Below are 9692 nucleotides of genomic sequence, written 5' to 3' on the forward strand. Positions count from 1 at the left end.
CCGGGCCGGCCGCTTCTGGCTCTTCCTGAGCGCGGCCCCCGGTGGTTGTGGACACCCGACACAGGCCTGGCCGGAAGTAAAGGCCTCCCCGATGTTTCGACGACGCCCCACGGGCTTCTGGGAATCGGCGCTGGGTTCGGATTCGCGCAGGCGCGGTTCCCTGGGGAGCGGAGCTGGCGTGAGGGGCGGGGCTGGCGGTGAGGGGCGGAGCCGCGGGGCTGACGTGGTGGCTGCGGGAGGTGGAGGTGGCGCGGTCCTCAGACGCGCGCCCCGCAGGTGTCCCGGTGGACCGAGTGTGGGCGCAGGGCAGCGCTGGGCCTTGGCGGCATCTGCAGTGTGATTCTGCTGGGGCCATGTGAGCACAGCGTGCCTTCCCGTCCGACTCGCGGCGCGCCTTTGACCCCAGGTGGCGCCCCTGTCCTGGACACTCGGGCCCCCGGCCCCTACACCCACCCTCGCATGTGCCACTCCCCTCTGCTTGTGGCCTTCCCCCACACTGTCGTTGGGGCTCGTTCCCAACTGTCACTCGCAGTCACGAATGCCGGTCGCCTCGTGACCTTCTGAAATCTGCTGCAGTACCTTCATTGTTACCTGAATTAATTGATGTTTTTATTCATTCACGCGGTTGGGCCAGTCCTAACCCTGGAGCTGAGAGCCTCGTTCGGCTCAGTGCATAACCTCACTTAGCACTGGCATAATGCGGTTGTGACACTCAGCATCACACACCCAAGAGGCGTCCTGTTACATTTATAGGGCATTTTGTAATGTCATTTAAGACAGGAAAGAGATGAGGGGTAGCCAGGGGCTGGGGGCAAGAGGAGGAGACTCAAAACAAAGGTCTTATATATCTTGATCGGAGCCGTTACACAGCTATGAATTTGTCAAAATTCTACACCTAAGGTGAGTACATTTTACTGCACTAGCTTTTAAAAACTCATTAAATTTTATACTTAATATCTGTGTGTAAATATTTTCTCATTAAAAATAAAGTTGGAAAAAAAAATAAAGTTGGAGTGGCTTAGATGGTTAAGTGTCTGCCTTCAGCTCACATCCTCATCTCCCGTTCCGGGATCCAGGCCCATGTTGGCTCCAGGCTCAGCGCAGAGCTTGCTTCTTCTTTTTTTTTTTTATTGGAGTTCAATTTGCCAACATTTAGCATAACACCCAGTGCTCATCCCGCCAAGCGCCCCCCTCAGTGCCCATCACCTAGTCACCCCAACCCCCCACCTACCTCCCTTTCTACTACCCCTTGTTCATTTCCCAGAGTTAGGGGTCTCTCATGTTTTGTCACCCTCACTGATATTTTCACTCATTTTCTCTCCTTTCCCTTTATTCCCTTTCACTAATTTTTATATTCTCCAAATGAATGAGACCATATAATGTTTGTCCTTTTCCGATTGACTTTTTTCACTCAGCATAATACCCTCCAGTTCCATCCAGTCGAAGCAAATGGTGGGTATTTGTCGTTTCTAATGGCTAATATTCCATTGTATGCATATGCCACATCTTCTATATCCATTCTTCTTTCGATGGACACTGAGGGTCCTTCCACAGTTTTGCTATTGTGGACATTGCTGCTATAAACATTGGGGTGCAGGTGTTCCAGTCTTTCACTGCATCTGTATCTTTGGGGTAAATCACCAGCAGTGCAATTGCTGGGTCATAGGGCAGTTTTATTTTTAACTCTTTGAGGAACCTCCACACAGTTTTCCAGAGTAGCTGCACCAGGAGGAGCTTGCTCCTCCCTCTCCCTCTGCCTCTCCCCTGCTATCTTTGTCTCAAATGAATAAATAAAATTTTTTTTTTTTTAAAGTCATAAAGCCCTCATTGACATAATAGAACTGAGTTTAAATCACTGTAACTGGGCAGCCCTGGTGGCTCAGCGATTTAGCACCACCTTCAGTCCAGGGCCTGATCCTGGAGACCCAGGATCGAGTCCCACGTCAGGCTCCCTGCATGGAGCCTGCTTCTCCCTCTGCCTGTGTCTCTGCCTCTCTCTCTGTGTGTGTCTATCATGAATAAATAAATAAAATCTTTAAAAAAAATAAATCACTTTAAAAGACTTTCTTTAAATTAATGAAATGACCCTGGGGAGGGAGCTCAATTATGAACCAGCAAATAGAAAACCATGGGTAGAGAATATAGCCTGTCCCTTTTCTTTCTGGAATTGGCCTTGGGGTTATAACTGGTGTGTACAACTTCTACTTTATATAATGCCATGCTTCTCTGAGGCTTGACCAACCTCTTTGTCAGGGATAACCAGACCCAAACCATCAATGGCCTGGGTGGTATTGCAAGTGTTTTCCATTTCCATTTACTATTGTGCATGATAGTTCAAGGAAGTGAACCATCGTAATCCTCCCAAGCCCCATTAGTCAGCGTCAGCTCTCTTTATTCTTGCCTGTCAGGATCAACCACTGGCTTATCTATCCCTCTAGTGGCATGAGACGTATGGAATGGACAGAGGTCATTACTGTACCCATTGTCATTCCTGATTGAAGATTTCCTCCCAGGATTAAAATTTTAGCACAACCATAATTCAGAATTGGGAAAGAGAAACTAACAATTTTGAACATAGGACATTATACTCAGACATGGCAATTAGTACAAGTAAATGCCCCAACCATAATGTCTTTCCAGTATTATAAATATATATTTTTCAATATATATTTTTTCAGATTTCCAGTATATAAAGAATCCCCACCCCCACCTTTTTAACTTTATAAAACCAAATGCTATATTTTCCCCTTCTTTAAAAAAAATCTGCTCTCCTAATGGCAGGAGCTTAAAATGGCCAGGTGGCGTGCAGCTTCTGATTTAATATCATTACCATTTGCCCTAATGGAAGAATTCCTCTGTTTGGTGCTAAAAACAAACCTCCGTATCACCAGAATCCAGAAGCATGAGATAAAGAACCAAAAGTTTTAGTGCGAGTCATTCAGCATACACCTACCCATTCCTTAGGATTTTTAATGCATTCCTGATAAAAGTGCCACTAAGTGAAAAGCTAAGAAAAGATTTCCAATACATTTAATATAAAAATGATGAAGCTTTTACAACCCAACCCTAAATACTCAATTTTTACAGATAGAAAAATAGATTAACTGCACAATGAACACAGGTCTATAAGAGTAAAAAAATATTGAGAGCAAAAATACAGTTCACACATAAAATGTAATGTAATGAAGATTCATTTACTTGCTAAAGTGGAAACAGAAGGGCAGCCCGGGTGGCTCAGTGGTTTAGCGCCGCCTTTAGCCCAGGGCCTGATCCTGGAGACCTGGGATTGAGTCCCACATCTGGCTCCCAGCATGGGGCCTGCTTCTCCCTCTGCCTGTGTCTATGCCTCTCTCTCTCTGTCTCTCATGAATAAATAAAATCTTAAAAAAAAAAAAAAAAGTGGAAACAGAAGACTTGGTAGGTGGTGGTGCAAAGGAGTCATTTTTTTCAGGAAGAATATTCCTCTTTCTGTTCCTCCCCCCCCCCCCCCAGTGTTTCAACCTTTTGGGGGACTTAAGATTATCTCACTTGTTTCTGCTTCAGAGTAGTCATGTCACAGAAAAAAGCAAAATATAGGGACCCCTGGGTGGTCCAGTGGTTGAGCGTCTGCCTTCAGCTTGGGGCGTGATCCCAAGGTCCTGGGATCAAGTCTTACATTGGGCTCCCCACAGGGGAGCCTATGTCTCTGCCTCTCTCTGTATATCTCTCATAAGCAAATTTTAAAAATCTTTTTTAAAAAAAGCAAAAAATAGTCTAAATGAAGTGATACAAAACATACCTCTTGCCAGTATGCATTAAAAAGCACAATATTTGTGATCATGTACATATGGCATGCAATTCAAATTTGTTCCACATGATAGCCTCTGACTAGAAACTGTTATGCTGCATAAACTGGTGAGTGTGCTTTGTCTGATAGCCTAATGTTGAAATACTATTCTTTATAGTATACTTAGTGTATCTGCTTCTCAGTGATGGGGGTGCAAGGAGTAGCAACTAACTCTTCAATATTCCTCCAACCACAGAGCACACAGGGACATCACTAAGGTGGCAGCTCCCAGTGTTGTCTTAGGATTTGATTCAGACTAGCATGAATGTTACCAAACCAAGTAGGAATAACTAGTTTTGAGTTTATTTACCAGGCTTTAGTCAGGAAACACATACACCATGGGGCTCAGTAGAGGGAATTTAATGCAGGGAACTAATGACAAAGCTGCTGGGAAAAGTGAGAGAAGAACAGGGAGGCCACTCAGATCAGTAATGGGAGAGCAGTTACCAACACTAGAGCTTGAAGGCCAAAGGGTAGAGGGGTTATTATCATAGCCATGAATCAGGGCCACCTGAAGAGCTAGACCAATCCACAGGGAATTCCCTAGCGGGAACTGGGACTGTAAGAAGAGGTGACTGGACGGAAGTAGAGGCAATGTAGCTATCATCATTGTGACCACCCGAAGCAGATTAAGTGAGAGAGAAATACCGATTTCTCCCCAACTCTCACCTTTCCATATATTGCTAGTGCCTCCAACTTAGTAAACTAGACAGAAAACCAGTGGCAAAGGACTCTAGGAAATGTCACCTGCAGAGCTTAAACACATGCAATAGAGTGTAGAACAGGGGATAAGGCAGAAAATGGATCTTACATAGAACAGGCAAACGACTGTCACAGGATTCCACAGGCCTACTCAAGAATTGCTCCATAGTCCTCCAGAATGACTGCAGTACATGTCCCTATAGCTCAGAATTCTTCCAAAAATGCTGGCTATTTCCTTTTCCTTAGTATGCACTTACCTTGGTAAATGGCTGCAATTCTTTTGCAAATCCTAAGAGTAAAGGTCATAGTGGTGTTATAGGAAGGCTTTCCTCAGGGGTACCAAGCCTCCTGTCCATAAACCCAGATCTGGGAACAGGATGACAGACAGTTTCTAGTGTGGGTGATAACTGGACTGAGTGAGGCTTTTAGACAACAGAAATGAAGTGCTAAATAGGCAAATAAAGTAAACTTTCAGTGGTTGACTACTGATTTGTAGACTTGCTAGTAATCACAGCCAGCAATCTGTCAGACCATCAGTGGTATGCTGGTAAAGTTTGACACGAGGCTCCCCAAGGGAAAGAGGTGTGTGTATACTATATGCAATAAATTTATTGTAATTTTACAGATGTGTAGCACACATTTAGAAATGATAGCAAAATGCAATACTCTTGGATTGTCAATTCTGTATAGCAATTGATTCTCTTAGAATGCTTCTGTTGACTTTAGCTAATGTAAGCTTAAAACTGACAAATGGGTAGAATTCTGACAATGTTGGCTGATATTTTTGTTTACTTTAAAGAGTAAGATCAAAGTGAAACAAGAGGAGGACATAGGTCAGCACTTCACTTGTTATGTCAATGATAGGACTATTATTATCTTTGCTAAATAATAGCTTTTGAATACTGGAAGAATATTTCCTCTACTGTTTGTGCAGTTCACAATGTACAGACATGACACATTTTTAAGTTTAACCTGAATTCCTAACATTTTCTCTGTCAACTTTTAAAGTCGACCAGCCTTGAATTGGAGTGTATGCTGTTAAATACTCCCATCATACTTGAGTTAAAGTTACCAGCATGTTGTCACTGAATGCAGAGTTGGAAAGACGCACAGCAGCAACTATTATGTGATATGTCTCTTCTACAAATTTTAGTCATATAAATAAAATATGGTAAATAAATGCTCAAAACTCAGATTCCAAACTATTGTCTGTTTTTAATATAACTTGCTGGTTATAGTATAAATTTAGACTATAAACATATATATACAATATGTTATACATTACCTAGTACAAACATGTATTTACATGTATATATGTCTACACACATATAAACACACATACACATTTAACTTTTAACAACCAGTTCACAAAAACTCCTAAAAATATAACAATTAGCTCTTGCGAGCCAGAATAAGTCTGCCCAAGTGTGCCACCAAATCAACTGCTCTGCTTCTGATGAGTTGCTGCTAGGGCTCAGCATTCCCTGGGCTGCTCCACTTGCTAGAGATCAGAAATCCCTTTCTAAAAGCAAACTCCCTTCCCAGCATGCCAGACATCATAAGGTTGGAGAGTAAAGTACTCTCTAAAGATAGTAATGCTTTCTTTTCTCGTGGCACAGGTTCAAGGAAAGGCATTTTGGCCCTGTCTCAGGGAGCCTAATGACAAGGTAAGAGAAACTCAGGCATGAGAAAACAAGGTTAGCATCCCAAATTTTTCAGTTCCTTCCTGCGTATCAGGCAAGGTCATTTCTGCAATTTAAATCATTTAGTTTCAGTTAGGACTTAAGAGATTTGTATTTAATCTACCCAGAAAACTATGAGAAGAGCATAAACTGCATAAATTACCACATCAAATATGTAATACCCTGTGTGTATACCGTAAATTCAGCCCAGTTCAAAATTTTGTTTAATATCTGAGGCCAAGCACCATTAAAACCCATTTTTCCAGCCATTTTCTAGACTTTGATATAAATGTTGATACTTTGGGGAGTCTCTCAACCTTTCCCTAATCTCTTTTATCTACCTCTAGGTCACTTTAGAATCAGATTTTTTTTCCCTTTCTTTTTTAAATCATGGAGCCACAGTAAGCTAAAAGGGAAATAGGCTAACCTTTAACCTTCATCCACAGCTATCTCAGGCAACAGATAATTAGTTGGTATGGTTTCTTAAGGTTTCTTACGGTCTTAAGAGTTTTAATCCCCAAATTCTTCCACAAATCATCATTCCAATAACCAGGATACCAACAGCCCCTTAATGTCAAACATTTTACTTACGAAATCTGCCACAATTGTGAATTCACTTCGCATTGTAGCTAATTCTTTGATAGCAATCATAGACAAAGAACTACAACTAAGAGTCTTTTAACTATGTTACAAAAATGGCTGGTGTCCTAGTCCATGCTTTAAGCAAAGATTTTAAAAAGTCATTATTGCTTTTGCTTTATAATCTCCAATTCCATGATGAACAAGCATCATACAAACCCCTCAGACGCATTTTTTGTCCTTTTAAGTGATCTAAAAATGATCTCAACCATAGCTGATTAACTGTTTTACTGCTGCTATCAAAGCATGCTATTTGCATGGCACAAAATATGAATAGGAGCCTTATAATCCTTTGCTCCATTTCATCCTATAATCAATCTTTAATAATAACGCACATTTTCTCAGGATGTTTTGCCTGAAATCCATTCAAGGATACCAACTTCTGTATTGATTAGGTTTCTTTGGTTGATAGCAAAAGACCTTAATCTAATTTTAAAACGAAAACAACATAACTAGTAGGCTACAACTTGGAAAGAACATGAAACAGGTCAGCTCTAGTGAGCAGAGCAGCAGGAACATAATATCTTTAAGTTGTGGCCAAAGGATGACTCATTTTCAACTTTCTCCTGTGTCCCAAGGAGTTTCTGATTGGATTAAAATGAACCAGGTGCAACTGGCAACACAAAACCTCACCTAATGACATCAGGGAAAAAATTATGTGTGTTTCTGTGTGCATGGGTTTAATTTGTATCATAGACAAAAACAAATAACTGATGTGTATGTATTTTCATAAGTTTAACTTTATAAATATTTGATATAACCATGCAATCATAATTATGAAAATTACACCCTCAATTAGTAAATTATGTCTTTCTGTGAGTAGAAAAATCTACCTCAGTCTTTTTAGTGACTGAGTAATCTACTGAATTTTCTGTAATTTAACTAGTTTACTAGTGCTAGACATTTAAGCTGCTCCAAATTTCTTGCAATTCTATAATAAATGTGCTTATACATCTATATTTCTGTACTTGTACTTTGCAAGAAGATAAATTCCTAGATTTAAAATCTCAGCAAAGTGATTAGTTACATTTAAAATGTTGACAGGTAATACATTAGCTTCTAAAATGGCTTTTAACTAATTTATCCTCCCAACGTATAAAAATAGATTTCTCACATCTGCAACAGTACTGGATATTATCCATAAAGTTTGTGCTGGGTTATAATGGTGGCAAAGGCTTTTTGAAATTTTAATTTATCTGATCATTATTAAAGTTAGGAACTTCCTCTATTTTATTTGACGATTTCATGTTCTGCAACTGTGAGTAGCTTGTTGGTGGTGTGCTTTGTCAGACTATATCTTATCCTTGCTGTTTTTCAACAGCATTTTTTATAAGGGCTATATCCTTCACAATACATATACATTTAAAATATCTCATAGCCTGTCATGTGCCTTTTAACTTTGCATAGCCTTATACCATGGAAAAGATCTAAATCTTTTACATGCCCCTTCCTGTCACTCTCTCTTCATGGCTTCTGGACTCTGTGTCCAGCTTACCAAGTCTTCTTGAACTCAAAGAGAAATATTCTATATCCTCTTCTAAAACTTTGTGTTTCCTATTACATCTTTAATCCATATTCAGGGAACTTCTCCTTAAGGAGTAAATGTGGCTCTGATTTTACTTCCAGTTGGTTAACTGTTGAACACCATTTAAATAATCCATCTCCCCCACTGATAATCAAAAATACCACTTTTGTGGGGTGCCTAGCTGGCTCAGTCAGAGGAGCATGTGACTCTTGATCTCAGGATTGTAAATTCAAGCCCCACATTGGGTATAGAGATTACTTAAAACTAAGTAAGTAGAAACTTAAAAAATTACTATTTTTACAATAAGTTGAATTCATGGGTATATGATCTTTTCCAAAAATTTCCTATGATGCTTGCCTATTTACCTCTCTACAGGATCTTCAGAACAAAAGTGTCGATGTAAACATATCCTACAGTTATCATGACTGAAACTGAATGAATGTAGACATCTTTATAGCATTGAAACTTCCATCTAGATCTAGAAACAGATACGGATCTCCATTTATTCAGAACTTCCGTTTTCCTTCAGTACAGATTATAATTTCCTTTCTATATAGAACCATAAGTAAATTAATCTATCATTTCATTTGGGAGGGGTTGATAACAGAACTGAATTAGCCTCATGAAAAAAATATCCAAATACTTCAAATTATTACATTTTAAGTATTTTTTCTATACTCTACAACACTTTAATTAGTAGTTCCTTGAAAGTTTAGATTAAGTCTGTGAGCCTGGGTGTTTTAAAATAAGGCTAAACTATTCAAGTTCTCTATTGTTTCAGTTTTAAATACTAAGGAATTTTCAGTTTTTTTTGCCTTTATTAACTATAGTCTTATCTTCTTCCCAATAAATTCTAATTCTATTGTTTCAGTCGTATCCAGAGCTTTAGATACTTCCTAAAACATATTCTATGTACCAGGTCACACTGAATTTCTGACCAACAAGGGAACACAGCCTTGGAGTCATGAGAGAGCCACTGTTATTCTAGTAGCAAACTTTAAAAAATACTACATGTTAATCCTCATTATCCACCTTAAGATGTTTCAGTTACAAAATTATTATAATCTCCCAGTACTGATATACTGCTTTCCAGAATTCACTCTTCAAAAGTAATTTTGAAGCAGGCTCTGAATGATACTGCCTTAACATTTACCAAGCACTTAGTCTGGGTCAGGCACCATGCTAAGCACTTCATGCGCATCAGATAGTTTAAATTTTCATAATCAAGGTTTTAAGAGGCGAGTAGTTTGATTACATTTACGTGTTTAAAAAGACCACCATGACAGTAGTGTGAAGAATGAACTTGAAGGGAATGAAA

General features: G+C 39.8%; 1 long non-coding RNA gene across 1 annotated transcript; it reads left to right on the forward strand.

Moving 5' to 3' along the window:
• The first annotated feature begins 245 nt into the window (after positions 1–245).
• On the forward strand, positions 246–5721 carry LOC112644963 (uncharacterized). Its single transcript, XR_003126909.3, has 2 exons — positions 246–900; positions 5537–5721. It is a non-coding gene; the product is annotated as an uncharacterized LOC112644963 (long non-coding RNA).
• Positions 5722–9692: the final 3971 nt, after the last annotated feature.

This window comes from Canis lupus, chromosome 1 (genome assembly GCF_003254725.2).
Source record: "Canis lupus dingo isolate Sandy chromosome 1, ASM325472v2, whole genome shotgun sequence".
In the NCBI taxonomy this organism is placed as follows: domain Eukaryota; kingdom Metazoa; phylum Chordata; class Mammalia; order Carnivora; family Canidae; genus Canis; species Canis lupus.